At 42.1% G+C, this 8,177-nt stretch overlaps 1 non-coding gene and 1 pseudogene across 1 annotated transcript; both read right to left on the bottom strand.

The window, feature by feature from the left end:
• Positions 1-812: 812 nt before the first annotated feature.
• On the bottom strand, positions 813-3,356 carry LOC131830090 (translationally-controlled tumor protein-like; annotated as a pseudogene).
• A 3,305-nt stretch (positions 3,357-6,661) lies between these two features.
• On the bottom strand, positions 6,662-6,869 carry LOC131830861 (small nucleolar RNA U3). The gene has a single exon (XR_009353421.1). It is a non-coding gene; the product is annotated as a small nucleolar RNA U3 (small nucleolar RNA).
• Between the last annotated feature and the right edge of the window lie 1,308 nt (positions 6,870-8,177).

Here is an 8,177-nt window from a genome sequence, read left to right as displayed (position 1 = left end):
TTTCTAAGTGAACAGATAGATGCTAGGAGATTGATTAGGAGGCTCTGCACCAATGGGCACCAATGGGCGAGGGATGACAGTTGCCCAGACTAGGGCTGTGGTAGTCAGGAAGTGCACGAACTTGAGACATATTTCGGAGTCAGTATAAATAAGATACAGAGATTGTATGTGGAAGGAGAGGTGGGAAGAGGGAACAAATTATGTCAGAGATTAATACCGCCAGGTCACTGTGGCGGTAGCGCTATCTACCCAAACAGAGAAAGGAGGAGAAAGAGCAGGTTTGGGGAGAAAAAGCGAGAAGTTGAATTCTACAGTCTGGGGTTCCTGGGGGCCATCTCAATGGAGCTGTCCTTAAGCCATCCCATGTGAGAAACTGCTGCTCCGAAAAGAGGTTGAGATGCCTGTCCTCGGCGTCGATTCATCCCTTTTCTTCTTCTCCTTCTTCTTCTTCTTCTACTTCTTCTTCTTCTTCTTCTTCTTTAAAGATTTTATTTATTTGACAGATGGAGAGAGGGGAAGAGCACAAGCAGGGGGAATGGGAAAGGGAGAAGCAGAATCCCCGTCTAGCAGAGCCTGATGTGGGGCTAGATCCCAGGACCCTGGGATCATGGCCTGAGCTGAAGGCAGAGGCTTAAGAGACAAAACCACACAATCGCCCCATAATTTTTTTTTTTTTTTAAAGTAGGCTTCATGACCATCGTGGAGCCCAGTGTGGGGCTTGAATTCACGACCCTAATATTGAGACCTGAGTTGAGATCAAGAGTTGGATGCTGAACTGACTCAGCCACCCAGATGCCCCCGTTTTTCCATTCCTAAACCATGTTCAAGAAAATCATATTTGGGGTGTCACCATCTTCGCAGTAGTCCAGCAAGAGCCATGCCGTCTGGATTCACGTTTTCACCAATAAAGAACTGGTAGTTTTTTAAATTAGCAAGGATGTGCTTGATTTGTTCTGCAGCCCCTGTCATTTCTGTCCTCTGTTCTTCAAGTTTGTCTTTGGTTGATTTCGTGTAATCTTTGATGTACTTTCTGTAGAAGTCGGTTTCTTGCAAGGGATGGTTCATGACAGTCTCAACACCAAGGATGACTGAGCTTTCAGTACCCTCCCAGCCTTCAGCAGAGGAATCTCCACCAACCAGCGAGTCACCAAGGTTACCCTCTGTCCTACTGACTGTCTTCCCCTCTGCCTCCAGGCACAGTCCATCTGCAATCTCCTGGATCTTATAGATGTTGGAGAACATGTCATCATGGCTGAAGAGGTCCTCGCAGATGATCAAAACCACTCTGGAGAGAGACAACGACTGTGTGAGCTCAGCGGGAGCCAGGAGCTCTAAGCCAGTGCAGTAGAGCCTGAACCACACTGGGGTATGGGGGGGGGGGGCAGGTGGAAAAGTGAAAGATGCTTTTCTTTTTTTTTTTTTTTTTTTCACTTGTTAAATGCTTTAATTTAAAAAATCTTCATCAAGTTATCATGAGCCTCACGTCCTCACTGTGTCCTGTCACGGACGCACCATCTACGAGGGTGAGTAGGCACCTTGCGGAGAGCCAAGGGCTAGTGACCAGCTATGGGACCCGGGGCTCCTGACCTCTCTGGGCCTCGGTTTTCTGGATCATCTCCTCCAGGAAGCCCTCCTTCCACCACCAACCCCAGGCCCGACAGCCCTCCTCTTCAGGCCGCGTTACAAACATCCCCTGGGTGCCTTCTGTGGCAGGCCGGGCCCCAACACTTCTGCCTCTTCCATTCCTCCCTTCACCTGTTGAAAGATGCTTTTCAATACCTTATCTTGTAAGTTAGATGTGACACTTTGGACTGTCTCAACTCTTGAAATTCCTTGAGATAAAAATATCTTTCCCCTGAAATGCAAAACTGTAGTCAATTTAATTGTAAGTTCTTGGGCTACTTGCTCAGCCACACAGATTGAATTTCCTTCTGTGGAACAGTCCTAGCAATGCTTACTCCATAGTCTGTCAAAAGCATCTAGTGAGAATCTGTATATGAGAGTCCTTTGTGAACTACACAAAAATGATATTGAGATTAGCTGGGTGTTTATGCACACATACTTTTGTATACAAAGACTTCATAAGAGTAAAAGGTTTCATATGATCTTTGTAGAATGGGTGGGAGCCCAACTGGTAGAGAAGAGAAGAGATGAATCACTATGTAGGGAAAATGGTAAGATAGGATGAAGTACAGTTCACCAAAGCAAATAAAATTAAAGGGGAAACATGAGAGGCACTCTTTCAAAATAATGATCATAATGATAATGATGGGGACCGTTACTATCAATCATCATCTACTGTTTTGAAAATTCTTCCCCATGCAGTAAGGTATGAAGTAAAATAAGAGGAATGAACATCAAAAGGAAGAGAGAAAAATCATTATTTGTAGATGATACAGTTTTAGTCCTAGGAAACTAAAAAGAATGGGTTAAAAGCATTGAAATTAATAAGTGGGTTTGGTTAAACAGCTAGAAACAAATTAATATAGAAAGCAATAGCATTTCTTTTCTTTTTTTTTTTTTTTTTAAGATTTTATTTATTTATCAGAGAAAGAGAGGGGGAGAGAGCAAGCACAGGCAGACGGAGTGGCAGGCAGAGGCAGAGGGAGAAGCAGGCTCCCTGCTGAGCAAGGAGCCCGATGTGGGACTCAATCCTAGGACGCTGGGATCATGACCTGAGCCGAAGGCAGCTGCTTAACCAACTGAGCCACCCAGGTGTCCCAAGCAATAGCATTTCTTTAAACAGTTGGAAAAGAGTGAAATCTTCCCTACATGTGATTCTGAGTACAGCTACCGCTTACTTCCCAGTCAAGTGCATTGTTCAAGCCAGGTCTTCCCACTGTCCTTTTCCTTCCTTCCCACTGCATTGAGCTACACTGAGAACAATCACATGCATCATATATATTTACGATCATTTGTATCGATGACGAGAAATTTTATCTTGAAGATTCTGTGTTAATATTTTAGGTGGACCAAGATTCTCCAAGAAAGGCACTTAAGAGAGGCCCCTCACAAAATGGGTTTGTGGTTTCTATTGATGCTTATCTCCCTTTCTGTTCCCCTTAGGTCTAGTTTTCCTGCTCTCCCAGTAATAACTCTTTGTTATAAAATATAATAACTTGTAGACTTTGGTGATAAGCCTGTAATAAATGCCAGGGTCTGTCTGCACATGGAAGTAAGCGATTACCTCTCTCTTTTCTCCACCCATTTATCTCCTAGACATAGGGTCTGGGGAAGGTTTGCAGAGTTACAGAACCATGGCCTCTCTCAGCCATCCACCTGCCTTGTCCACCAACACCCACTGACGATTTTATGGCCCAATCTGACTGCAGCTCTCCAATCAGATAGGTGAGCATGCTCACATCCTTAATCTAGAAAATTTTACCTTCTCCGGCCCCAAGGGGACTTTGGCCCTAAATTTAATTTAAAGTTGAAGAATGTTGTAGGGACTATGCTGTGACTGGGAGGGCTGAGTAACCAGAACAGAATGTGGGAGAGGAGGGCCTTCTTTCTGGGTCAATTTTGTACCAACAGAAGCACCTAACTTCTTGGTTAAAAGTGCCTAACCAAGGGTATGGTGCCTCTTGAGTTTCTTCTTGTGACTGCTCTTGAGTTTAGCTTAGCCCTTGTTCTCTCATGCTGATCAGCACAAGACCAGGCGAAGGAGTAGGAAATGTTACCAGGCTTGGTGGCTTTGCCTACTAGACCCCATAGCTCCATCCACAACCTGCTGACACAGCTCCTATATTCTCCTACTGTTAACATCTTATATGACACAGTACATTGTCAAACTAAGAAACCAACCTTAGCACATTATTGTTGATGAAACTCCAGACTGTATGTTGCTAGTTTTAACTAGTATTAACTAAACTAAACTGATTTCAAAAGTTCTTTCCAGCGAATGCCTTTTTAAGTCCCAGGATCCAATCCAGGATACTACATTGCATTTAGAAGCTAATATGCTTTTTGCCATTCTATAAATCTCCTTCAACACCCATTTCCAGCTCCATCCCTGAACTGTCTCCTAACACTTAACATCAAACGTAGGGGAGGAGAAGGAGCCAAGGTCCTAAGGTCAGATCTAAAAGCCACCTCAGCATTTATCATCAGCATTTCCCAAAATGAAATCTCCAGATAAAGAGTTCAACAAGATACTCGGCTACTTTCAAGGAAGTAGAGAGTCTATAGTCAAATGAATTAAAGAAATACTTGATGCCAAATCCCTTCTTGAAGAGGCAAAATTTTCATCAAGATGACATAATCTCTGAAAAGTCTTGCAATATATAAACCAGTTCAGTTTGGCCCAGCAAAACTTTTATCAAATTTCAGTCATTTGCACACCATCTTCATGCCTTTGGCCATATCTGCAGTTTGTACTGTTATTAACTTAGCATTCTTCTTTTAACCTACTCATCTTTTAAAAATTACTTTTAAAAAATTTTATTTATTTATTTGACAGAGAGAGAGAGAGAGAGACAGCAAGAGAGAACACAAGCAGGGGGAGTGGGAGAGGGAGAAGCAGGCCTCCCACTGAGCAGGGAGCCCTATGCAGGGATCCATCCAAGGACCCTGGGATCATGACCTGAGCTGAAGGCAGACAATGACTCAGCCACCCAGGGGCCCCAAAAATACATTCTAAAGAGCATTAGATATCACTACTCTCAATGGAAAATTTAGGTCATTTGCCAAAATTAATTAGAACAGAAAAATGTTAATTTCAACCAAGAACCTCCTAGAGTCAACTCATTTATCACTGGTGGTTCACATATGATAGTCTGAGAGATATTGGTTAACCAGATCCCTTTTTTCAATAACACCTGTTAAAATGCTGGGGAGGGGCGCCTGGGTGGCTCAGTGGGTTAAAGCCTCTGCCTTGGGTTCGGGTCACGATCCCAGGGTCCTGGGATTGAGTCCCGCATTGGGCTCTCTGCTCGGTGAGAAGCCTGCTTTCCCCTTTCTCTCTTCCTGCCCCTCTGCCTACTTGTGATCCTCTCTGCCAAATAAATAAATAAATAATAAAATCTTTTTTAAAAAATAAAATAAAATGCTGGGGAGACACTTTGGAAAAGGCCTAGAAGGTCAGAAAACGTACACAGAGAGCTAGTGTTAAAGCCCAGACTAAACCTGAAGTCCCTACTTGCATCTCTAGTGCCCTCCTCACAATCCTACTCTGCTTCTGAGGTTGACCTCTCTTGGGCAGGACCAAAGGAGATTCCATAAGGGCTAGAGTTTGTAACACAAAAAGTTCAGATTCCATGTGAGTTGGTTTTAATCCTGAGTGTGGGATTTTAACAGTTTTTCACACCTAGTTCTGAAGTCTCCCTATCTTCTTCCACTCTAGGGGCAGAACTCGGATCTGATTCTTTGTCAAAGTACATGGGTACAAAGTGTTTTCTGATTCCCAACTATCATTGCTACCTATACCCCGCCAATTCCCACCTGATCCATGACCTCCTACCTGCACTTTGTCCAGTTCTTCCTAAAGTCATGCTATTTAAAAATTTAATTGTGTTTGAGCAAGAGGGTGTGGCAAAAGGGATGCCTACTGTTAATCAGTAACAGAGAGCAGCAGATACACCAGGTGCTTCCAGCCAGGTGGGGCACATTTGGCCCTCAGTTCTCCCAAAAGTGGCTCCAGACAGTTGAGTAGGCTCAATTCGTCTCGTGCTCTCGGCTGTTTTCTCATTGCAAGAGGCCAGACCACAGGTGTTGGTTACCCCTTCTCCATTTGGTCACCTGCCTGATGCCTTGAGTGGATTTGACAACATAATGTGCAGTAATCCTACCCTAGCTGGTTTCTAACATTCAGACCAGATTTGAATGCCACTGGGCTTGATGATGACTTCTGAGGTCATGCATTCCTTTCTTTATTCAAAATATTAAACATGCAGAATAAGCCAGTCTGTGCTATGGTATATATAATAATAGATAACATTTACAGAGCGCTTACTCATGTGTTAGATACTCCTTATACATTATCTCACTTAATCCTGGATAACTTTAGGAAAAAGATACTCTTTTTCCCATTTTAAGGTTAAGTCACCAGGGCTTGAATGACTTAAATACCTTTCCAAATTTTACGTAAGTATCAAATGACAGATCTGAGATTTGAACCCAGGTATAGATGCTTGATGCCAGAGCTTATACTCTTAGCCTTTAGTCTATACTGCCTCCTTGGGAGAAGGCATGGTTTATACTCCCAAGGAGTTCACGTACTTATAATAGCTATTCTGAGGTCCTTTATTATTTTTTTAAAGGTTTTATTTACTAATTTGACAGAGAGAGTACAAACTGGGGGAGCAGCAGGAGGAGACAGGGAAGTTGGGAGCCCAATGCGGGGCTGGATCCTAGGACCCTGGGATCGTGACCTGAGCTGGAGGCAGATGCTTCATCTATCTGACTGAGCCACCCAAGCACCCCGATTCTGATGTCCTTTAAAAATCTCTGTCGTCAGGACAGGGAGCCTGCTTCTCCCTCTCCCCACGTGTGTGCTCTTTTGCTGTCACATAGACAAACAAGCAAACAAATAAATAAGATCTTTAAAGATCTCTGCCATCTTTAAATAGGTTTCTATTATTTGTCTCCTCCCTGGTGACTTATCATATTCCCCTCCCTCTCACAACTAATAAGGGGTTTTTTGTTTGTTTGTTTTGTTTTTTGCTCAGACAGCATCCATTCCCTCTAGCTTCTTTGAAGAAGACTGATCATCAGTGACCAAGCGCAGTTGCAAAAAGAATACCCAGGGTCCGCTTCACGCTCGGGAAAGGGGACTCTGTGCCTCCTCCTCCTCCTGGTTTCAGGAACTCTACACGTTCAGAGAAACTTCTCTAGTAACGAACTATAGAAACGATCCCTCACAGTAGAGTTTTGCAACTTTTTAAGTTTTACTGAATGTTGTACATTGTGGACACTCTATTGTAGAGCTAGATTTGGTTGTCTTCCTTTAAAACATGTTAGGACTTTTCTTTTTCTAGAAGTAAATTAATTTTTAATTTGGATTAGCCTGATCTTGTTGGAGTTTCTTTCTTTTCCTTTTTCTTTCTTTTTTTTTTTTTTTTTACTTTTTAGGGCTAATCCAGAGTTCCCTTATTCTACAGCGAAAGGAGCCCTGTTCCTTAGGCATGAGAGATTTGAGATCCAAACTCAAAGCCCAGAGTTAAACAGCAACATCTACTTTCTTTACTTAGAACTCTGATCTCTAGGACTCTGTGAGTCTCTGTTCTTAGAATCCACTAGGGGCTGTTTTTTTCTCCCAGGTCTCCTGGATGTTTACTCCAGCACGTGCAACTTAGCATTCAGTCAAAGACGGGGACATCCATTAAAGGAATCCCTTTGCATAACTTTGGAGCTGCTTTTTGGTGCAGATCTTTCCTTTCTTCTAACCTGCCTCACTCATTACAGTCACTGCAATAGTCTAGAACCCTGCCTCTTGTTCTGCTGAAGCTCTACCTCCTGCCCCATGGTTTAGCGAGGTGCCCAGGCAGAACATGGGGTTGAATATGGAGCTTACCTCACATATTTCCATTTTCTTAAGGACCACAAATCAGTGCTACTGCTCAATGCCTACAAATAACTGCTTCATGTATTTTGGAAATTTCATAGTTGTATATGGTGAGAGAGTAAGAAGAGTACCCATTATTCATTTATGGACAGCCCTAGAAAGTCTGGACATTCTTTTTTATAACAATCTGACAATCTCTGAATTTTAACTGGAATTTTAGTCTAAGCACATATTAGAATTCGTTTCTATCGTCTTTTTGCTGTGTATATGCTTTTTCAATGATTTGCTTTTTCATTTTTTCTTTACAAAAATTAAAAGTTTGTTTGCTTTTTCAATGATTTGCTGTTTTGCTTTCTCTTTACAAAAATTAAAAGTGTCATTTTTTTTATTTCATTTTACCTCTCTACAAATTTTAAGGTCTACATACTATTCCCATTCGTTTACTAGTTATTCTTGAAAAGTTTATCATGCCTGCTTATACCAACAAGTCTATAGTTCATTATCTGTTCCTCTGCTGAATTACAGTCTTTAGAACACCTTTAAACCCTCTACTCCTAACTCATAACTTATTATTCGGTATTTTCATTTAGTCCTTTAAAACACACAAATGATACATCATAACATTTTTATTTCATATAAATAATGTTTATTTAATGTTACCCACAAGTTCACCAGT

This window comes from Mustela lutreola, chromosome 4 (genome assembly GCF_030435805.1).
Source record: "Mustela lutreola isolate mMusLut2 chromosome 4, mMusLut2.pri, whole genome shotgun sequence".
Classification (NCBI taxonomy): Eukaryota; Metazoa; Chordata; class Mammalia; order Carnivora; family Mustelidae; genus Mustela; species Mustela lutreola.
Note: the sequence above shows the minus strand (reverse complement) of the source record. Positions and strands in the feature narration are given on the sequence as shown.